General features: G+C 28.8%; 1 pseudogene; it reads left to right on the forward strand.

Annotated features, from left to right (window-relative positions):
* The window catches only part of LOC122850946, a 220,743-nt pseudogene extending 200,046 nt beyond the window's left edge, over positions 1–20,697 (forward strand).
* Positions 20,698–24,763: the final 4,066 nt, after the last annotated feature.

Consider the following 24,763-nt stretch of genomic DNA (forward strand, 5'->3'; position numbering starts at 1 on the left):
TTTTTTAAAAGCTGGAGATTTCCAACAACATTCATTCATGTAAGTTAAACTTTATGTCTTTTACAGAAAAAAAAAACAAATATGTTTATATTCTTGACATGTGTATACCTATTAATTATTTTTTTTTCTTCTGCAGGTGATTCCTCAACTGAAGGCCTTGAAATTGATTAAAACTGCTGGTATACTAATTGATAGCGACATATACATGCATCTGGAACAATTTCGAATATTAGTCATCAGTCGTGATAGTGAGTTGCTTCACGACAGTATTAACAGAACATTTCTGTATAAAGATGTTACAAGCATGACTTTGATGCATTACCAAGCTACAAATGATTGTTTATATACAATAGCCAATTGCATGCAGCAATTACGAGGACTTGAGACGAATTGTGAACGTGTAACCGATGCTGGAATAGTAGCTATTTCAAAAATGAATAACTTAGTACAACTTAGTCTTCGTGGCCCTAGTCAAGTCACCGATTCGTCAATTAAATTGCTCAAAAATTTAAAATATTTAAATTTACCATTCAGCAATAAAATAACTGATGTTTCAGTCACGAAAGTTCTTGAAAATTCACCAGAGATGACCGACTTCTACATTGTAGAATCATCTATAACTCTCAAATTTATAAAAAAAGCAGCAGAAATTGTCGCAAATCGAAAAAAATTCTTGAGGATGGGTGTTTCATATACACCTGGTCTACAACAATATGAATCGCGATATTTATGCCTAATTGTAATTAATTTATCAAAACAAATTGTGTATTGGTCGATAAACTCCAAAGAATAATGACAAATAATTGAAAAGATCCCAAAAATATCAAAGCCGTAAGAATTTAAACCACTTAAACATAAGGTTATATGAACTACAGTGACAAAATGAATAATGTAAATTATTTTTAAAATTTGTAAATAATAATTAAAATTAATAATTGAATATGTATATAAAATATTTATAAATGTTTATAAATAATAATATAAAAAAAATTTTATTCAATAAAAAAATTTGTTTTAATTAAATAATAAATAATTGTAGGTTATTGTGTAGATTATTCACCACATATAATATTACATATATGTATTTACACTGTGTAAGGCGTCCATTGTTTCGTAAAACAACTGCCAATAATCGTTTGTTTATATTTTGTAGATTCTTGTTGACATAAACTAACGGTTATGTTTTGAAAGTGTTACACAATTTGAAATAATAAATATAGGTAAATAAAATGTGGGGAATTAATGGAATAAGAGTTGGTGCTAGAAGAAGTCCACCACTTGTCGTGCAGTATTATGGTTAATATTGATTGGAACTGGCGGTCTTTTCTATCGTAGACAGAAAGATCATCTCGTATGCATGTTAATAATTCAGTTTTTTGAGTATTTCAGAATTCGAACCATTCAAATAATATTTGAATTTGACATTTTTTAAATGTTAAATATTAGTTGAGAGATGACCGCTAGGTCTTGCGAGTTGCATCAATTATTTTCGCTCGCTTCTACGCCAAATGAAACTTAGTGTTACCGAAATAAGTTTAATACATATTATAATAATAAATAATATAATTAAAGAAGTTACAAAACATAAGTTATTCTTCAGTTCATCTTTTTTTGTGTCACATTGATCATATCCATTCGGAATAAAAAATTATTTACTTTTTATTATCAATATGTCATACCTAACCTATGATTTTGCTTGTTTATGTCAATTTTTTTTTAATATTATATATCCATTTTATTACAAATAAATTTATTTTGTGAATATTAATATTATTATTAATAGTTTGTGTGATTGTTTGTAATTTTATAATTAAGAAAAGATTGAAATAAATAATTTAAAACAAAATCATATTTACATGCATATTTTCTTCAAGACAATTTACATTTTTTTAAATGTTAAATTTTCAACATTTTTTTGGATGTCAAAATCGGTCTACACTTTTTTAAATGTTAAATTTTAACATTTTTTCAAGTGTTAATTTTTAACATTTTTTTAAATGTTAATTCTTTAACATTTTTTTAAGTGTTAAATTTAACGTTTAAAAAAGTGTAGACCGATTTTGACATCCAAAAAATGTTAAATTTTACATTTTTTTTTTACTGTGTATGATATGAATTTAATTTTTTTTCGAAAAATTCACTGTATATTTTACTAGTAATCTTTCAAAAACACTAAATTTTTTTATTCATTTATTTACATGATCAGAATAATTTGAAAAATATAATTTATTATTTTAATTATTCATAATAAAATAGATCAACTTTCTGAGTGGAACATCCATCAAAATTTTTGCTTATTATAATATTTTTGTCGTGGTAATGAATTGCCAAATATGGTAATTGATATCCTAATAAGGAAAAAATATTTTTATCAAAACTAACGCATAGCATTAAATACTCTTCACGTTCGACAGATATTTTCGATGCTTTTTTTGAAAATTCAGGAGTTACACCTGTGTGCATAATCGTCAACCAGCTCATACTAGATGAATTTTTAAGTACTTCCGTGACTGAAGCATCAGTAATCTTATTACTGTATGGTAAACGTAGTTCTTCCAGATTTTTAAGTAATTTGATTGAAGAGTCTGTAATGTGCTGATTAGCACCGTAAAGATAGAGATATAATAACCTCCTCATCCTGGTAATTGTTTATATACCAACATCGGTTACATGTGTAGACGATACTTTCATATACGTTGGAACTTTTATGTTATTGGCAAAATTATACAATACATCATCTGTAACTTCATAATCCGTCAAATGAAGATAACTTAGATTATTAATCCTGAAGATTTTTGCACACATATCATCGAGATAATTATCAATAAATTGATTTAACCCAGCATTTTTTATTGATTCACGTAAACTGCTTGTAATTATCATACCAGTAATTTCAATTTTTTGCAGAGTTTTGAGTTGAGAAGTTATCTGTAAACAATTTATTTATAATTAAGTGGGGAGATTATTGATTGGTTTTGTAAAAATTATTAAATAAAACTTACAGCAGGGAATGAGATTGGGAATTCATGAGATGAACATAAAAATCCGCTCCAATTTGCTAGAGTGAGTTCCCTCAAAGTATCCGCAACTCCTTTTAATGCATCAAGTATTGTCGCAGGTACACCAAAAGGACTTTGAAATATCATTTTCAATATTTTTAGTTTAGACATGCATGAAAAAGCATTCTCTAATTTCTCATTTTTAATACTTTTGAATCTCAAACGCAGTTTCACTAGATTTGGACAAGATTCATTAACAGAATGCATTATGTTAGAATTATCATAAGCTGCCAAGTCTAATTCAATTAAATAACGACCACAATTATTAAGGAGTGATTTTGAAAAACTTAATTTATCCATTTTTTTGAATCGCTCGAAAATATTTTGATGAGTACGATATTCCCAATGAGTAAATTTGAGTTTTTTGACTTTGTACCAAGAAAAATAAAGAGCTCTATTCCATTGTTTGCATACTAAAAAATTAATCAATTACAATATTATATTATATTATATGTGAGTTTTTTTTAGTTAAGTTGTTGATGAGTTAAAAAATATCATACCCAGTGCAATCTTTGGTCTTTCATATATTGGAATATACATGAATATTTCAGCGAAGCAATCATTATTAACACGCTCATTTATTATATATTCGTTGTCCGTATTCTGATGTTGACAAGGGATCTAAAAAAAAAAAAATCAATATATATTTATGTTTAAAAAAAGTTTAATTTTTTAACTACAAGCATGTTGATTACAGTTGATAATAAATTATTTTTTAACTAATCTTCTCGTTTGACGACTTTCTCGAAATTTGACTTACAACGTTTTCAGGTTCTCGTTTTAAGTTTATTCCCAACGCTGAATCACTCAATATTTTTATCTCCGTCATGATGAAAAATAATCAATAATGAGGTATATTTGTACTTGGTTCTCGATTTTTTACAGACTGTAGGTTAGTTTTCGTAGTTTGTGTAGCTGGGATTCTTTTCCTTAGCAACAGTTCATATTATATTGGAATAGACGAAAATATTCTCAAGTTTAACTGTTAAATAATTATTATTTTAGTTTATGTTTATATAAAATTAACAAATTTTAGTCGAGAAATTACCAGAAATTACTTCGCTTAGCTCTGTATAGTAGGCAATGATCAGCTGTCAAGTGAACTAACAGCGTCGGGAACACGTGGTTGAAAGATTTTTTTTTCTTTTTTGACCCAACTTGTCAGGTACCAAAAAGTATTAAGAGCTACAGTGCGGCTCGGACTCAACCAAAATGCGCCATTTTTTTTTTTCAATTCTGGAAGCCAATTTTGAGTTAGGACCGGTTTTCGTGTTCATAGTCCAGTAATATTTACTGTATCTGATCTATAACTATAAGTTTGTGGTGGTGTTGATGATCATAATAGTAAAGTGGAACCTGTAGAAGATCATAAATTATATGCACATGCGCGAATATTGAAACACACAAATTGTATGTCTGCGTGTACAAGAATTGGGAATGGGAAAGAAGCTGTTCACACAGATATATAATTTGACTTTGCGTTCTTCAATATTCGCCCATGTGCATAAGGTCTAGATCTATCTATTTAGCTTAATTGAGCTTAATCTAGCAGTAGCAACCGAAGCCTGTGCTACCTCTTACATACTTGCCAATTAATAAAAATAATAATTAAAAAAATAGAAATTACATTTGGTAAGGAACATATTAATAAAAAATCTTGATCTTTTTTGATATAATAATATAATAATATATAAAAATAAAAAAAAATATTAAACTAAAACTTGATTAAGTAGTAAATACTCCATTTTAACTTAATCAAATATAATGTGTTATTTATTCACAAGAACACGTAAGTGTAAAAAACACGTGGCCAAAATTCTAAGGTAACGAATCAAATTTCAACACGTGTCTTTGACATATAGGATGATATGTTTGTACAAAAATAACTGCAGTCACCATGCATGCATGCAAATGAATATGCATAAACAAGATGAATATGGAAAATGAAGAAAAATATAGAAAAATAAAGAATATATAAACGAATAAACGAAAATATAGAAAAATCATTGAATATAAAGAAAAATACGATAATTATAGGAAAATATTAGGAAAATATGAGTAAACAAAAAAGAAAAGTATAGCAAAATATCATGGAAAAATCATATTCAACAACAAGATTTTTCAACAAAAAGATTTAAAAAAAAATTATTAACATGATAAATTATTAAATATTCAAGTTAAACAAAATATACACGATCACTGGAGGATTAATGAAAAAAATTAATGAACAATACCCATCAATAAATAATAAAGAAATAATGATACCAGTAGAAGCTAATATAAAATTCGATGACGATGAGGAAAATGAAAATATACCAAAAATTAATTTCAAGATTAAAAAAATACAAGAAATTGTACATCTACCAATTAATTCATTTGCAGGCAAAATAATTTTAGCGAAAAAAAAAAAAAAAAGAAAACTATTCAATAATAATAATGACATTATTTAGATATCATCGCAATCATAATAGCAATAAATAACGTGGAATTTATATATGCAATGTCAGGACGGTTATTAAAATAAAGAACAATAACATTAGCAGACGACAGTGATTATGAAGTAAAATAAAATTTAAATAAAAAAAATTTTAATTAAACTAAACAAAGATAATAAATTTACCAAAGGAAATATATTTTATATTGAACTAACTTTATGGAATGAAGAGGCGGAAAATTTCTAGGGAAAAAAGGGTGATGTGATAGCATTAAAGGAATTGAAAATAAATGAATATAAAAAAATTAAAAATATAACGACGACTTCAACAACAACTAAAACGTTAAATCCTGATTCAACCGAGAGAAAGAAGTAAATAAAATAAATACAATCGAACTCGACAATTTTGTAATAAATATTTAACATTGACAGGCTAAAATCATAGTACAAAAAAATGAATAAAAACGGAGAGTTTATAAGGTTAGAAGAAAGCGATTCTGGACATGGAGAAGACCCATTAGAAGGAACAAGCAAAATGAATGAAAATTAAATAAATTTTAGTTGTAACAATAATCATTGTAACATTAGAGAATGAAATAAATTTGTAGTCACGAATTTCAATATATATTAAAGAAGAAATTAAAATTCCCCCCGCAGGGAAGGCACAGTTGCTTCAGCAACTGTATGATCATTTTTTTTTAGAAATACTATTATGATGATAACGCTGAAAATACGATGATCGACCTTGTTAAGGTTGATTCCCAGTCGCATCACCGAACCAATATTTATGCCACGAAGGGCCCGTATATCAATAACGCTATTTTTTATTTCCGTGTCCTAAAATTTTTTGTGGCGCCACTGATGAAAAAACCAAGTTCTTTAGTAGTATGTGTGTACGTGGTTACACACTAGCAAGAGAAAATTACATCGTACACTGAAACCATGCTTGTGTTCATGTCTGTGTGCTGCGCTTCTCGCGAAATTTTTGAATTTTAAAGTTATTTATTTTTTAAACGCAACAGACGATATACTAAAAATTTATATCAAAAAATTTGTCTTTGCTAGCACTACAAACTGATAGAAATTTAACGTTTTTTGTTGCGTTTCGAAAAAGTTATTAATAAAAATATGAGGTACCGCCTATACCTTGCGTGTTAAAGTTGTCAACTTTGACAGTAAATATCTCAAAAAAATCACACAAAAAAAAATTGAAAAAAATTGACATCGTAGATAATTATTTCATTTAAACATAAGATAAAAAAAAAAAAAATCTGTTGCGATTTCAGATTGCCAGAATCAACCTTAATAAAGATTGCCAACACAACTTTCGACAAGAAATAACGGCGCATTTTTGTTCCATTCAAGCTGCACTGTAGCGCTTAGTAGTTATCGGTACCCGACAACTTTAGTCAAGAACAATTAAGGAGGTTATGCACAAATTACTCTTTTTTTAAAAAATATAATGAGAATGTTCTGAAATTTTGTACACAAGTAGATCTTTTCATTCTGAATACAACGGTATAATTATTTTCTTATGTTGATCGGTTAAATTTTTTGTAATTAATTATTGAAAATAATATTTAACATTGGCTCTTATGGAGATTTCAACCATTTTTTTCGGATAGAAAAAATGATGAAAAAGTCTTGAAAAAAATCACACATATACTAGAAACCGAGTTTTATTAATTGCGCGAAAAATTTTCATATGTTGATCGGTCAATTAATGAGTAATTAATTATAAACTTTACAAAAATTAGATGTGGCAACGTATGGCATGTTCAAACACACACACATACCCGCAATCCCATATATTGTATATGGGGCGCAGGCGCTTTTCACTTTATTTTTTTACAGTGTAGTCGGATTTCAGTTTTGTCTGTGACGTCAGAAGCGCCCCGCAACACCCGCAATGAATTTGTGCATAACCTCCTTAAGTAAGTGGGTACGCGTGCTATCAACAATGTCAGTTCAAATGTTACAATCTGGGTAGCTGATCATCGCTTAGTATACAAAGGTTTTTCAGGGATAAAGTAATACTGGTATAATTTCTTAATTAACATTTATTAATTTTACAAAAATCAAATATTTAATAGTTTATTCCAACATAATATAAGCTGTAGCTGAGGAGACATCATATTTCCGTCATCTACATTCTAATGTTGACAACGTATCTAAAAAAAAAATCAATATTTATGTTTACTGAGCTATACAAGCTACAAAAACTAACCCACAGTCTCTATTAAATAACTAGAACCAAGTACATATCGACGTCATTTTTGGTTATTTTTCATTATGACTCAGTTTAAAATACTATGTGATTCAGAGTTGAAAATAAACTTGAAACGAAAACGTGAAAACGTTGCAAAAGTCCAATTTTGATAAAGTCTTCAAACGAAAAGGTTAGTCCAAAAATTATTTATTATCAACATGCTTGTAGTTTAAATATTGAATTCTTATTAACATTGATTTTTTTTTTTTTTTTTTAGATCCCTTGTCAAATTTGGAATATACACGACGGAAATAAAATGATTGAGCGTGTTAATGATGTTTGCCTGGCTGTAATATTCATGTATATTCCAATATATGAAAGACCGAAAATTGCACTGGGTATAATATTTAACACATCAATTATTTAGTAATCGTCAAATATAATATAATTGTAATTGTTTAATTTTTCAGTATGCAAACAATGGAATAGAGCCCTTCATTATTCTTGGTGCAAAGTTAAAAAACTTAAATTTACTCATTGGCAATATCATACTCCTCGAAATATTTTTGAGAGATTCAAAAAAATGAATAAATTAAATTTTTAAAATCACTATTTGATAATTGTGGTCGTTTTTTAACAGAATTAGACATGGTAGGTTATGATAATTCTAACATAGTGCATTATGTTAATGAATCTTGTCCAAATCTAATAAAACTTCGGTTGAGATTCATAATTATTACAGAAAATGAATTAGAGAATGCATTTCCACGCATGTCTAAACTAAAAATATTGAAAATGATATATTTCAATGTACTAATATACCTACGACTCTACTTGATTCATTAAAAGCTGTTGCGGATACTTTGAGTGAACTCACTCTAACACATTGGAGCGGATACCCATTTTCACCTTTCCGATTTCTACGCTCATTCCCTTCTGTATACAGAGAAAAAAGTTTCCCTAGATCCAGAAAGAGTTCACTTGATTTAAGTATTTGCACTTAATTCTAAAAACCGTTCTTGAATTAAGAGAAAAATCATTCGAGAGTAACGAATGTAAACTTGAATGAAAAAGGCATTGAAATAGAGTAAATTTCACTTGAATTTAATGATAAAAAGTTGAAGAGGAAAAAAAAATTTCAAGTACGAAGTAGTAGTGTACTTACTTACCAACCTACTTCATTTTAGAAAATTAAAATTGTTTTTATAAAAAAAACATATGAAGAATAAGAGAAACTTAATTTGACGAAAAAAAAACATTATGCATTACGAAAATAAAATACTTCGAATCGTAATAAACACAAGCATGAAGAGCATAAGAATTGGGCATAAAGCTCATTTCACTTGAATCTAGTAGAATATATTTGAAGATCAGATAATATTTTCTAGCCACGTGGATAAAAAATAAAAATTATATCCAAATAACTTAACTTTTAATTAAAGTAATTATACAATATTTAATTATTTTCAAATAAAAAAAAATATCTATTTATAAATAACTTTATCGCATTTGAATCGAAAAGTGCAATGACGAAATTATATACATCAATTTTCGTGATTGAATATCGAATAACTGAAAAGCATTGACATATTACTAGAACCAAGTGAAAAAATAGTCGACGCAGCGCCAAGGTTCACTTGAATCTAGTGGAGAATATTTTAAACAAGAATAGATTTCACTAGCCTACAGAGTGGAAAAAAAAAATTAAATCCAAATAACTTAACTTTTAATTTAAGTAATTATTTAATTGTAGAAGTACAAATCATATGATACTTGAACATTAAAAAAGAATTTTCTAATTCCCTTTGGCTTTCATATACTAGTTTGATCTTTTATAAATAAAACACACCAATTAGATAAGTAGAAAAAATTATATAATAACGAGTATTAATGACTTTCAAGATATTAAAATAACACAAATTTTCAGTGACGCTTTAAATAAGGTATTCTAAAGGAATAATAATGAATCAATCAATAAAAGCAATATAATTTTTAAAAAAGAATCAACTTTGTTTTGATCTTCTTGATCTTTTGATTTTAAATTTTTTGGATTACCATTAACAGGGAATAAATATGCCAAGTGAATTAATTCCAATAGTGTTTCTCCACTTGGCGTAGTGGTTTCTCTATCCATAAGAATACATAAATCAGTACATCCCAGGTAAGAGTAAACGATTGTGCCAGGCCTGGCACAAGCTTGTGCACCAGGCTCACATGCTTGTGTCTAGCTTGTGCTACAAGCTTGTGCCAAGGTTGTTAAGTGATTGGAAATGTGCCTATGTTACAAGCTTGATGACAAGCCTTGTGCCGAGGCTCGTGTCCCAGCCTCGTGTCAAGACTCGTATTCCAGCCTTGTGCCAAGGCTTGTGCTTCGGGCTTGACTCAAGCTTCCAAAAACAATTTTAAAAAAAATATAAATAAATTATTATGGTTAATCTATCTATTATTATTGTTAATTTAATAATTCCGACATTGTTATTTTTTGATTCAGACAATTCTATTAAACGATAATAATTAAACGAAAAACTAGGGACGCGACGCGGGATCGATCCGGGGCCTCTCACGTGGAAGTCCAATGCACTATCATGTCGACCATCGGGGTATTGATAAAAGTGGTCGTCAAAATTTTTTATATAAATAAATTCTATTGAGACTAAACACACAGTCCTCGCGAATGCCTCACACAATAGTCAAAGCCTGATAATTTTTATTTGAAATTTATATTAAATTTATATATCTAATTACTATAATTTTTTTTTTTGAGTTAAATATATGCATAAGTCAAGTCTCGTGTCGGGCTTGGTGAAACAATGGGCACCAGCTTGAAACAAGGCTGTATTACGAGGCTCGTGTGAAGACGGGAAAAATCAAGGGGACAGTCTTGTGTCGAGCCTGGATTAACAAGGCTTGTCTAGTGACTGGAAAAACAGGCGTGACACAACCTTGAAATTTTTATTCTCGTGTGAGGCTTGGAACTAACGATTAACACAGGCTTGGTACAAGCCTGGACTAACAAGTCTTGTGCAATGACTGTAAATACAGGCTTGACACGAGCTTGGAATTTTTCCCAGGTAGGAGTTCTCGGGCTTGAACAACTGTGCCAGGCTTGTGCGAGGGTCGTGTATCGAGCCTGGGGAGCACAGGCTTGACACAAGCTTGTGCCCATTGTTTTCTCCGGCCTCACACGAGCCTCGTTAACACAGGCTTGACACAAGACTGTCCCCGTTGTTTTCAGCCGGCCTCACACAGGCCTCAATAGTCCAAGCCGGTGTCAAGCCTGTTTTTTTTGTTTTCCCCGGCCTCACACGAGCCTTGTGTCAAGCCCGTTTTACCAAGCCTCACACGGGACTTGACTTGTGCATATATTCAATTAAAAAAAAAAAACAAATTAATTAGATCTATAAATTGTAAATAGACATTTTAAATAAAAATTATTAGGTTTTGACTATCGTGCCAGGCTTTTACAAGAACTGTGTATTGACTCTCGAATAAATTCATTCATATAAAAAATTTTGATTGACTCTTTCATGAATCCCCTGTGGTCAACTTGATAGAGCATTGGAGTTCCACGTGAGAGACCTAGGATCGATCCTCCGTTACGCCGTTTATTTTCGTTCATATAATCATCGTTAATTCAAATTGTATCGCGCAAAAAATAATAATGTCAAATCAATAAATTAATATAATAATTGTTTATTTGTATTTTTTTATAATTTTTTTTGCAAGCCGGTGTCAAGCCTGGGAACACAAGACTGTGTCGAGCCTGGGAACACAAGCCTGTGTCAAGCCCGATACACTAGTCTGACACCAGCAAATACATCGTGAACATTCCAGACTTGACACAGGCTTGTGTCTCAGGCCCGACACAGGCCCGAGAGCCGGGTAATCAGGCTTGTCCCAGGCTTGTGCCCGTCGTCACTTCCTACCTGGGTTAACCTTGTGTGAGGCTTGGAATTAACGATTGACACATGCTTGTTACAAGCCTGGACTAACAAGTCTTGTGCAATGACTATAAATACAAGCTTGACACGAGCTTGGAATTTTTAACCTTGTGTGAGGCTTGGAATTAACGATTGTCACAGGCTTGGTACAAGCCTGGAATAACAAGTCTTGTGCAATGACTGTAAATACAAGCTTGACACGAGCTTGGAATTTTTAACCTTGTGTGAGGCTTGGAAATAACAATCGACACAGGCTTGGTACAAGCCTAGATTAACAAGTCTTGTGCAATGACTGGAAAAATTCTCTGTGCCAAGCTAGGCACATTCTAGTCCACCAAGGCTAGGAAACACAAGCTTGTAACAAGCCTGGCACGGCCGTTCACCCTTGTGGGATCCTACCTGGGATATAGTATTTTTATTGCATTCTTTTCTTTCTCCAATATATTCAATGAATTTGTCCCAATTTTTTATACAATCTCGTTGTTGATCAGGAAACAACATGGAAAAGTCTTGATAAATTAATTTCGAAGCATATGGACACTGGAGATGAGGCCATTTTACATATACTTGAACAACATTCTTTTCCACATTTTCTTGCATCCATGTAATTCGCCACTTGAAAGTTGTTTTCCAATGTTCAACAGTTGCGACAAGAGATGATCCATTATTATTTGCATCTAGCCACTTGAGGCTTTCAGTGACTTTTGGATCTGAAAAAAATAATTAGTATATAGAAAATTTTTTTTAAAATGATAATTGTCGACGACTAATATTGATTCAATAATCTATTTACTTTCAATGCATACTCTTTTTGTACTGCTCAAATTTTCAACATTTTTTCTTTTTTGATTTTTTTTTCTTGTTTTACCAAGTATCTCTCGACATTTGTGTAATTCATTCTCGAATTTTCTACGAATTTTTCCACCATGAGGTTCATAATACGTTTCTAGTAATTCGCCTTCAAATATATTGACAATTGACATTGCAATTTCTTTATAGTGATCATCAATCCAGTTTCTAGATGAAAAAATAACACATATTAAGGTATTGACTTCTTTTATGATCTAAATTAAATAAATTGTGTAAAACAGCTGATACTTACGTTTGATCAATATCAATTAAATCTCTGACGATAATGTCAACTATTTTATTGTCATAAAAAAGATTGTCGTTGCTTTTATAATCCTCCAAAATACACCTACTTTCGTAGTGTTTATTTAACAACTGTTCAATTTTTTCTGGTGTACATTCGTTTAATAATTTCATTTTTATAATTGTAGTATGTAGCGTGTACAAATAGTAATGTTTAAATATATATATGTATGAGATGTCTGTATGAGTGTCCGTGACACTAGATGGAGAGAGTTTAGGTGTAAAGATGTTTGTATGTGTGTCTCGATAGGGAGAGAAAAATAGAAACGGCACTTCCAGTCCGGCCACCATCGAGTGCGTCCGCAAAATAAAAATTATAAATACTTTTGGTGACGTGGCTTTACCACATCACCCATACATTAAAGCATATCTTGTACCAGTATATCATATAAATTGAATATTAAAATAAAGAGTTAAAATAATATTAAATTAAAAAATTGTGTTCGATTTTATTTAAAATATTTAACTAAAATCTTATAATATTAAATTAAAGTAATTTGTGGTAAAATTTGGATATAAAATAAAAATCCAAATAGTAATAAAACCGCAACTCACAAATGGCTCCCAACTAGTGGCACAAACCACGCGGTGAAAAAAAAAAAGAGTAATAATTTATATAAATTAATAATTATAAATTGTAGTTGTGACCAAAATTCACGATTGGCTTCCAATTAGCAGCTCAAACCAAGAGGTGAGAAAAAAAAAAATATATATATATATATATAAATATTTGATAAAAGAAAGAAATCAATAAAATTGTGAAAATTCAGTCGTGAGTACATATAATTGGCTCAAAATTATAATCTCAATCACGAGAGTGAGAAGAGTAATCTGGTATATAAAATTGATAAATGTATAAAATATATCATTAAATTAAAATATAAAAAATTGTTGAGAAAGAATTTTCGCATATAAATTAAATGAAAATCAACAAATTTTGTGAGCATAATAACAATAATAATAATTTGTATACACGTGGCAACGAAGTGTTGAACACGCCATATTTGTGAAAATTTCATCAAAAAAATCAAATAATAATAATAATAATAAAATCTGATTACACGTGGCAACTAATGTTGGACACGCCTGATGTGTAAAATTTTGTCAAGAAAATTAAAAATAAAAATAAAATAAAATTACACGTGGCAACTAGAAGTTGGACACGTCATAGTATTGAATATTTCATCATAAAAATAAAATAAAAATAATAAAGTACATATAATAATAATAATATTTTCAACAAAATTAATTGTATGAAAAGAATATGTGAAAATTAAACACAACATTTTCATTAAAAATATATTCAACATAAAATAATTGATAATAGAATATTCAAAATATTGAAATAATTGCTGGTGTTGAACCAACAAGAAAATGGAAAAAATAACAGCAAGCCTGGTGAAGATGTGGCCATTATTCATACCATTAATACATGGAAAAGATGACGTTCAGAATAGAGTAATATTTAATAAAATGAATATTATCGATGAACTTTTAGAAGTCATTGATAAAACAATTGATATCAAACAATTTATGAGAGCAATGAGTGAATTCATAATAGAGATCAGCTCAATTGCAGAAATTATGAACGAACTACAATTGTTACGTGAAATGTGTCCAGAAATTATCAAGAAGATACGAGAAGCAAGGTTTGACATATCAAAGTTCAAACCGTGTAACATCAATAGATATAATTTTGATGAAGAATATCACAATAATTATAAGTATGAAGAGTCAATGGATATATACGATGAAATGATATATTGTGTAATAAAATTGAAAAATAAAAATTATATGAATGGGCAGCAGGGGGGTAATACCTCACAAGATTACCATAAATGTGAGGATAAAAATGAATCCAATGTAGTTTATAACAAGGATCAGCAAAATAAAATAAATGTTGTTGATAATACATGTAAAAATAAAAATGAATGTATTGTTGTGGAAAATAATCACAACAAACATATGGAAACATTTAATAATTATCATCTAATAAATATTGATGATAATACATGTAAAAATGAACAGGGATTAAATGTTGTAAAAAATAATCACAATGACAACATTAAAGAAATAAATATTGTGGATGATGATTACAATACATCAAAATTAAATTCAACAATTGTTAAAAATGCTAAAAGATTATTAAGAATAAATTGTAACACAATTCCTAGTGTCCAGAGGAAGTGTAATAATAATAATAATAAATTGTTGTGTAAAAAGATGGCTGATGAGGCTGAAATATTAATATTAAAATATGGGATAGAGGAATCAAGACGTGCGCAGGCAAACCAAGTACGAGCACAACTTGAAGAAAAACTTAACCATATGGGAAAAATAAATAATTGCCATCCAAATGAATTAAATAATGTTAATAATATATGTAAAAATCCTAATGAATTCAGTGTTGTGAATAATGATCACAATAAATATAGTGAAGAAATAAATAATTGTCAACAAAATGAATTAAATGTTGATGATAATGTGTTTAAAAATGAAAATAAAATAAATGATCAGCAGGGGGGTGATATCTCAAAAGATACTAATCACAGTGATAAAACAATGTGTGATCAACACAATCAAGCAATAGGTGTTGATAATCAAGATAAAAATAAATTTAATGTTGTGATGAATAACCACAAAAATCAAAATGATAAAATAAATTGTAATCAGCAAAATAAATTAAATTTTGTTGAAAATATATGTGAAAATAAAAGTGTATCTAATGTTGTGGATAAAATTCATAATCAATACATTGATGCAACAAATGGTTGTCATGAAAATGAATTAAATTTTGTCCATAATAATCACCAGAATCATGTTGAGAAAATAAATAATTATTACCAAATAATTTGTGATAATAATATATGTAAAAAGAATACTAATAATAACAATTTGAGTGTTGCCGAAAAGAAAATAAAAGTCAATGTGGTCAATAATAAATATGACAATGATACTGAAAAAGTAAATACTGGGCAACGATACAAACTGGTTAATAGTGTCAATAATAAAATTCAAAATGAAATTAAATGCAAGATAAAATACAAACATTTAATTAATAATAATAATATGACTGGCAGAAAGTGCAAATTTGATGGCAAATTTGGATGTAAAAGATATTTGGGTCATTTGGAGATGTTTGTTGACTTTAACTTGGCTAGTCAATTGAGAAGAGTGAATGCTGAATTACTCTGGTTAATGTCGTTTGCCTCATGCCAAGGACCAGGTGGCATATTGTTGATGATCCTGAGTCAAACAACTTCAATGTTATATATGGTATATAATATTCTAGAAGTTAAATTCAGTGACTTAATGATGGATGCTACTATTACAATATGCTGGGAATATGTAAGATGTGGCATAAATTCATCTGAATTTTATTAATCAACGTAAATGTAATATTATATCCTTTTTTAAAAAATAATGTAAAGTTTTAATATTTGATAATTATAATTTTTGTATTTTAAATTTCAAGGTCAAAGATTAATTTGATTTTAAAAAGAAATATTCGTGGTTGTAAATAGGTTTAGTATAAAATTTTATTTGGGTACAGTTAAAATTAATTTTAAATGTAAAATAATAGTGATTTTAAAATCTATGATGATTAAGAATTTTAAATTGTTTATTGCAAATATTTTGTATCCTACTTGTATGTAAACGCTACTATAATTTTCATTAATAATGATAAATCATGTATAATGAAAAAGGGGGGTAGTTGTAGCGTGTACAAATAGTAATGTTTAAATATATATATGTATGAGATGTCTGTATGAGTGTCCGTGACACTAGACGGAGAGAGTTTAGGTGTAAAGATGTTTGTATGTGTGTCTCGATAGGGAGAGAAAAATAGAAACGGCACTTCCAGTCCGGCCACCATCGAGTGCGTCCGCAAAATAAAAATTATAAATACTTTTGGTGACGTGGCTTTACCACATCACCCATACATTAAAGCATATCTTGTACCAGTATATCATATAAATTGAATATTAAAATAAAGAGTTAAAATAATATTAAATTAAAAAATTGTGTTCGATTTTATTTAAAATATTTAACTAAAATCTTATAATATTAAATTAAAGTAATTTGTGGTAAAATTTGGATATAAAATAAAAATCCAAATAGTAATAAAACCGCAACTCACAAGTATTATTTGATGCATGTATTATATCATCTTCTTCTGGCATTTTAACATGTTCTCGAAAAAAAGGAACCCAGTTTTTCTAGAATTTCAAACGACTCACTCCTTCCAATATGACGCGATCAATATCAGAAGGTGAAATTCTCAGCAGATTATCTTTGTTTGTTATATTTTTGCCTGTCAATAAAAAAATTTAAAAAAAATTAATTACACATAATATAATATAGTATTAAGATACATTTTTAAAAAATAGCCGATAATACAAATTCAATATTAAAACACACATAAAGTATTTATACAAATAAAAGATATATTTACAACTTACTTTGAAAATTATCAATATACTCCTCAAGATCCCAGCTTTTCAGTAACACCATCAAAAAATTGTCTTCATTTTCATTCGCCATGACTTGATATATTTGACCGTATTTATTTTTTTATTATATCGTAAATAATTTAACAAAATATATAATAAGCCAAGCAAATAAATTACCAGTTAATATATTGTTGAATATTGAATTGATAAAAATTGTAAATGTCAGTATACTGTCACCACGAGAAAAAAAAAAAAAAATATAAGCAACACAAAGGAATTTAACGCGCCAAAACGTCTCAAGCCAAGAATCGCAATTGTAAACAAATATAAAAAAAGACAGGTTACACATACGCTTGATTTCTATATAAGCAGTAATTATTTTTTTCAATTCAATATATTATCGTTAAATGATCCAATAAATTTTAGTTAAATAACTTTTATAAGTGCACTATGACCGTGAAATTATGGAGAAGAAAAAATATAGCGTGCAGTATGCTGATAAACAATCTCCACAAGACAAGACAAAGTTGCAGTAAAATTGAGATTAAAGGTGGACTCGGCGTCAGTCGCGTTTCCATATTGGACGTGGCTCTTTCGGTAAATAATTGAACTATCTGCGAATCAAGATGGCCGAACTTTTGAAAATGATTAATTTATGCAATATAGAATTTGTGACAAAAGAAATTAATTAGTAAACCAACTAAACACACGCACATAAATCAAAAAAATTAAATCAATAATACAGAGTTTATATTTAAAAAAAACTTTTTATGTATATTTATCTTCATCATCATCATCATTTTGATGTTGGTGGTGGTATTGATAGCCGATAAGTTGTTAGATTACGACTTTAAATCTAAAACTTACAGAATTATTATCTAGAGATTTTTATGTATATTACGGAGGCTAGGAGCCATAGGCTCAGCCGCAGTCTTGAATTCATCGGCGAAAAAAAAAAAAACGCTCATAACTTACGAACTAAGTAACTGAGAGACTTCGTACTAGGTTCAAAAGAAGCGCATTAAAAAACTCTATCGCCCGTATAATGGGTTTTTTGTTCTATTGATGATAGTTTTAAGTTGAAAAGAAAAAATATAAATTTTGAAAAAAATTTTCTTCTTACTCAAAAAATTATGGAGTCTAAACTATCTATCAGAAAGTATTTATCACCAGAGGTTTTTTGTTCGTAAAACTTCTCTGTTTAATATTTCATTATTCATAAATTATTATTTATGTAACTTAAAATGTTACATACGTTTTTACGTGGAAATTTTACAAGTTATAAAAACGGCGCAATGAATAACTCAACGTCAAATGTAGATAGAGACTTCGTATTAAGCTTAAATTATGCGCCTTGAAAAACTCTATCGCCCGCATTACGGGTTTTACCTTCTATTTTCAATAGTTTTTGAGAAAATGAAAAAAACTTCAAAATTTAACAAAAAATTCGGATATTTAATTTTTTTTTCTCGAAAACCGTTATTGATATAAAAAAAACCCCCAACCGATGTCACTAGATTTTTTTGAGACGCATAATTTGAGCCTAATACGAACTGTCTATCTTGATTATAACAAAATTTATGGCTCGCCGAAAAAAAAATCAAAAAAACAGACCGAAGAATGTCATCATAGAGTTGAAATAAATTGTTTATAAGGCTTCAAAAAAGCCTTGAATTGTATTATGTTATTGTTAATGAACCATTAAATTATATTTGAGCAATAATTTAAAATAACCATGGCCCTAGCCGGAGTATTGAAAATTTTTAATTTTCAACGGGTAACGTGGGCCATACGCTCCAACGAACGTTACCATGTCTTTTTTTTAATTGATTTTTTAAAAAATCACGTACGTCAATTGACATTACTTGACCAATAAAACTTAATATAAGAAGAAAAATGCATAGGAGGAACAAACCAAGTCATAAAAAATAAGCAATGATGATAACAGCTGAAATAAAATTTAAAAAAAAAAAATCCACCTCAATAGACAAAAACACAATCATAAAGCTGATAAGTTAGAGATTAAATCACACACTCAGAGAAGGATAAGTTAACAGTTAACATACCAATATGTTTACATTAAACATACAAAAGTTTAATGTTAAGATATATATATTAACAATAAACATATATATCTTAACTGTTAACATACGTATGTTTATAGTTAACATACGTATCTTTACGCGGCCAAATATTTTGATGCGCCAGTCTACTTCTTGTAATCTTTTTTTTTTGACATTATATTGTGATACTATTCTAATTGTAATATAATATAATATGTACTCGTGTTGTCATAAATTTATTTAAATTTAGTTTTTTTGTAAATTCATTCTTAATTTTACATTCAATTTTCATATTTACATACGTAAATGTCTTCAACTATCAGCCTAACCTTCAAATTGTGTCAATTACAGATATCTTAATAGTTAACATACGCATATTAACTATTAAGATACGTATGTTCAATGTTAATATATATATCTTTGATGTAAACTTATCAGCCACCACCCATTTTAACATGGCATATGTTAACATTAAACAGGATATGTTAACTGTTAACATATACTTCTCTGAGTGCACGCGACGTCATTCTTTTTTGACCATTTTATCAAAAATGTATTGTTTTTTTTGGAAATTTTCCATATTCTTATCTTTTAAGAAACCAATATAGAAACTGATAATTATGTTCAATAAGAATCAAGGATAGATGAAACTACGCATATTAAACTCTGGTAATTTAGTTAAAAATAATTTTTCATTTTTCTTTATCTATATTGTGTCAGTATAAAAAATATAAATAATAATAAAATTTTTAGATAATAAATCACGTGGGAAAATTATTATTTTTTATTTGTATACCCTGACGGAATGGTGCAACCATTTTTCTTGGTTCATTAATGGTTATTTGTTGGTTTGGTTCATTAATGGTTATTTGTTGGTTTGGTTCATTTCAGGTTAATTAAGTGTGTGTTATCCACGTGTAAGTACAGCAACAAAAGCTGAATTAAGAAATCATTTTTGTAATTTATGTCAACATGATACACCAATGAGGCGACGTTCAGCATCATCGAAGTTGGGAGAATTTGCAAAAGTTGTTGAAATTGAATATTTAAAATCTGATTTAATTCCAATGTTTGTTATACTTGCCCAAGATAAACAAGATTCTGTTTGTTTATTAGCTGTCGATGCATGTGTTAGTATTGCAACATTATTACAACTAGAAGATGTTGAACATTTTGTTATGCCAAAATTACGTCAATGTGATACTGATTTATCATGGCATGTACGTTATATGGTTGATGATAAATTTACAGATTTTCAAAAAGCAGTTGGTCCTGAAATAACTAAAACTGATCTTGTACCAGAATTTCAAGTTTTATTAAAAGATGATAAAGCTAAAGTTAGAGCAGCAGCAGCTTATGAAGACAATAAGTTTTCAACAAGATAGCGAAGTGGTTCTACGACCATGCTACGAATACAATCAAAGCCTGGAACAGCAAACAAAATTGAAGGTCTAATTACTCCTAAAATACGCTTTCCAATATCGTGAGCATTTTCACTATTTTTCTATTAAATACTTTGTTTATGTTTTCATTTTCTGCTATGTATGTGTAGGCTCTTATGCCATAACTCAAAGATATGTTTTTATGTAAGAAAGAATAAAAGAAATACGTTATTTTACGTAATTTAGTGAGTTTGTTTTCAGTTCAATTATGGCTTTTGATTGCTCTGTTAAGTAACCGGAAATAAACCCATTTTGGTGAGTTCAATTATGGTTTTGGTTCATTTCTCTTAAATCGAAACTCTACTTGAACTGTAATTGAGTGGTTCTTTTATGGTTGCAAAATTTTTTGCCGATAACCGAAAATGAACCTTTTTTAGTGGGTTCAATACACTGAGAGAAATTTTAACTAAAAATTGCAAACGTATAAGAAAAAATTACAAAGCGAATAGTAAAAACTGCGTTCCTCTGATTATTTGTAAGAATTATTCGTATATTGATAAATAATTTTTACAATAAAGTTATGTAAAAAATTTGGCCATTGACTATATACAACACTAAGCCATAAAAATTACATAATTTTATTGTAGTTTTTCTTTAAAAAAAATGACTAAATTCACGAAACTCACAAGTAAATTCTAGCAGATTGAGAATTTACGCACTACCGGTTTTAGAATTTACTATATTTTATTATAAATTTTATTTAAAAGTTGGACATTTTTTGTGATAAGTTCGGCAGTTTGTGCTAGATTCACGGAGAACGGCAATCAATTCCCGGCAACATTTTTTCTTTTCTGTTTACACGCTCAAAACTCGAAAACTAATTGATAAATAGAAAAAATTCATTCTTGATAAATTGTTTAGAAATAAATTACCAACAATAAACCTCGCTTAACCCCATACCTAACTTCAACAGATAAGGCTGTAGAAATACTTGAAATTACATGACAATTCAATCATTTGTTCAATCAGTCGGCCATCTTTGTATTATTTCGCCCCACAACCAGAATTTTCACAAAGCGATATAGTAAAAAATATTTAAGTCTATGCTAACTTTTATTTGTGTACATGATAAATTTTATTATATGTATTAGAATATTTATTAAATTGTTCAGTATTTTTTATTTGAACTTATAATATTTTTTATCGTTTCCTCAAAACATGTATGTGCTTTATTTTAATTAACTCATAACTCATTATCTAAGAGATTAATCAAAAAAAGTAATTCTTTGTAATTGTTTAGAATTGAATTCTCAATAATTAACTCCACTCAACCCCATGTCTATCTGCAATAGATAACGATGTACAGAGACTTAAAGTAACAACAATTTTTTGACATAGTGTGACATTTTACATAATTTTATTGTAGAATATCATCTCTCGCGGCCAATTCCAGAAATAAAACAAAAATTACAAAGCAGTATAGTAATTTCTATTCAACATGGGTTTTAAATTTTAGTTAAAATTTCTCTCAGTGTAACGGTTCATTCATGGTTTTGGTTCATTTATCTTAAATTCAAAGTCTATTCGAAAACGAACCTTTTTTAGTGGGTTCAATAACGGTTCATTTATGGTTTTTGGTTTCATTTGCGCAACTTGCAACTCTCAACGAACCGTTATTTAACGGTTATTACATGGTTGCACTGTTCCGTTAGGGTATAAGGTCAACTTATTTTAAAAATTATATTAATAATCACTTTTATTTCCAACATCAAACATGATTTACAAAACTTGTGTCTAAAATTCAAAATGTCTAATTTTTGAATAATAAATATATATTTAAAATATTTATAATACAAGACAACGAAGTTATTGTATTTAGATTCTTTTTTCTATGAGTAATTATTTATAGTTAATTAATATTCATCAATATTATTTAATTAATAGAAACGAGCAATTTCTATAAAAGAATTAAATCTGGCTCTAAACAATCTTTAATTTTGTTATTGAAGGTGAACGTACACAACATTTTTACCAAATATTCAAAATTATATAATAAACATTTTTTACAATAGTTATTCATTAATGCACAATTTTTTACATTTATTGACTTTATTAATTTTAATTTACCAGTGATGTTTTGTCAATGATGTAAGAAGGTTGTAGTAAGAAGTTTTTTTATCTTGATCATTACGTAAAAATTCACGATATCTCCCAATTTATAATTTACTCTTTCTTTTTGAGTATATAGTAGAAAAAAAAAAAAAATACCAAATAAACTAATTGTTAGTCTAGATCAATTCCTCAGCCATTTGACACAATAATTTTAATTTAATATAGAAAGTATTGCTGAGGAATTTATTTAGACTACGGAGTAATTTATTTAGTCACATTCTTTTCTCAGCAACATTTGCCATAAATCATAACTATTCAATTAAACAACTATTGGCAAATGTTGCTAAGGAAAGAATGTAACCGAATAAATTAATCAGTCCAGATTAATTCTCAGCAATATTTTCTATATTAAATTAAACCTATTGTGCTAAATGGCTGAGGAATTAATCTAGATTACGAATTAATTTATTTGATTACATCTTTTTCTTAGCAAACGTTTGCCAATAGATTTTTAATTACTACCCTGGTGAAAATATTTCTCCGAATTTTTCCGAATTTCTCCGTGATTACTCCGAATTTCTCCGCGGTTACTCCAAATTTCTCCGCGATTACTCCGAATTTCTCCCAAATTGACCCATGCGGAGAAATGAGTGGAAAAATTTTCTCCTCGTCGTTGATTTCGGAAGAATTTCCCCGCGCTAAAATTTTTTTTTTCTCATGTTCCTCAGCGTGTGTTTTTTTTCGCGGAGGAATATTTCCGAACGTTCTCTTACCGAAGTTGATTCGGAGAAACGACGGAAAAATTTCTCCTCGTCGTTAATTTCAGAAAAAATTTCTCAGCAGTATAAAATTATTTCTTTACACGGTTGGAAAAAAGGCGGACAAATCTCTCCACCCTTTCTCCAACTTTCTCCACCATTTGTTTAATTTTTTTCCAACTTTTTCAATTTTCAATTATTTAAAAAAAAAAATGACTAATTATTAATTGTTACATAACGCAAAGCATGATGATGTTTATTTTTTTTGAAAAAAATGAAAATTCGAAGACACTTTTTTTCAAAAAAGTTGATATACCTGAGGTACTTGGTCTACAAAACTCCCGTGATCGTTTCATCAAATTGATGAATGTGGGAAAATAAGTGGAAAAATTTCTACTCGTCGTTGATATTGGAAGAATTTCTCTGTGATAATTGTTTTTTTCACACGTTTTCCCGCGTACTCGTATCGCGGAAAAATATTTCCGAACGTTTCTCCGCCCAAATCGATTCGGAGAAAATTCGTAAAAAATTTCTCCGCGGTAAATTTTTTTTTTCACATGTTTCTCCGCGTATTCTCATCGCGGAAAAATATTTCCGAACGTTTCTCCACCCAAGTCGATTCGGAGAAAATTCAGAAAAAAATTTTAATACCTTTCTCCACTCATTTCTCCGCATGGGTCAATTTGGGAGAAATTCGGAGTAATCACGGACAAATTCGGAGTAAATGCGGAGAAATTCGGAGTAATCACGGAGAAATTCAGGAGAAATCGCGGAGAAATATTTTCACCAGGGTAATTATGGCAATTGTTACTAAAGAAAGAATGTGACTAAATAAATTAATCAATAATATCTCAATAAATTCTTCAGCAATATTTTTTTGGTCACATTCTTTCCTTAGCAACATTTGCCATAATTATTTGACACAATAATTCTAATTTAATATAAAAAATATTGCTGCGAAATTAATCTAGATTATAAATTAATTTTTTGGTTTTCCTTGTTATTCTTTAGCAACATTTGCCAATAGCTATTTAACTCATTAAATATGGCAAACGTTGACAGCCAATAAATTAATTCGTAATCTAAATTATTTTTCAGCAATATTTTCCATAATTATAGCAATTTATTATGGCAAATATTTGAAGAATTAAATTAAATTGTTAATTTATTTATTACATACATACTTCTTACTATTTACT

Source organism: Aphidius gifuensis, linkage group LG3 (genome assembly GCF_014905175.1).
Source record: "Aphidius gifuensis isolate YNYX2018 linkage group LG3, ASM1490517v1, whole genome shotgun sequence".
Classification (NCBI taxonomy): domain Eukaryota; kingdom Metazoa; phylum Arthropoda; class Insecta; order Hymenoptera; family Braconidae; genus Aphidius; species Aphidius gifuensis.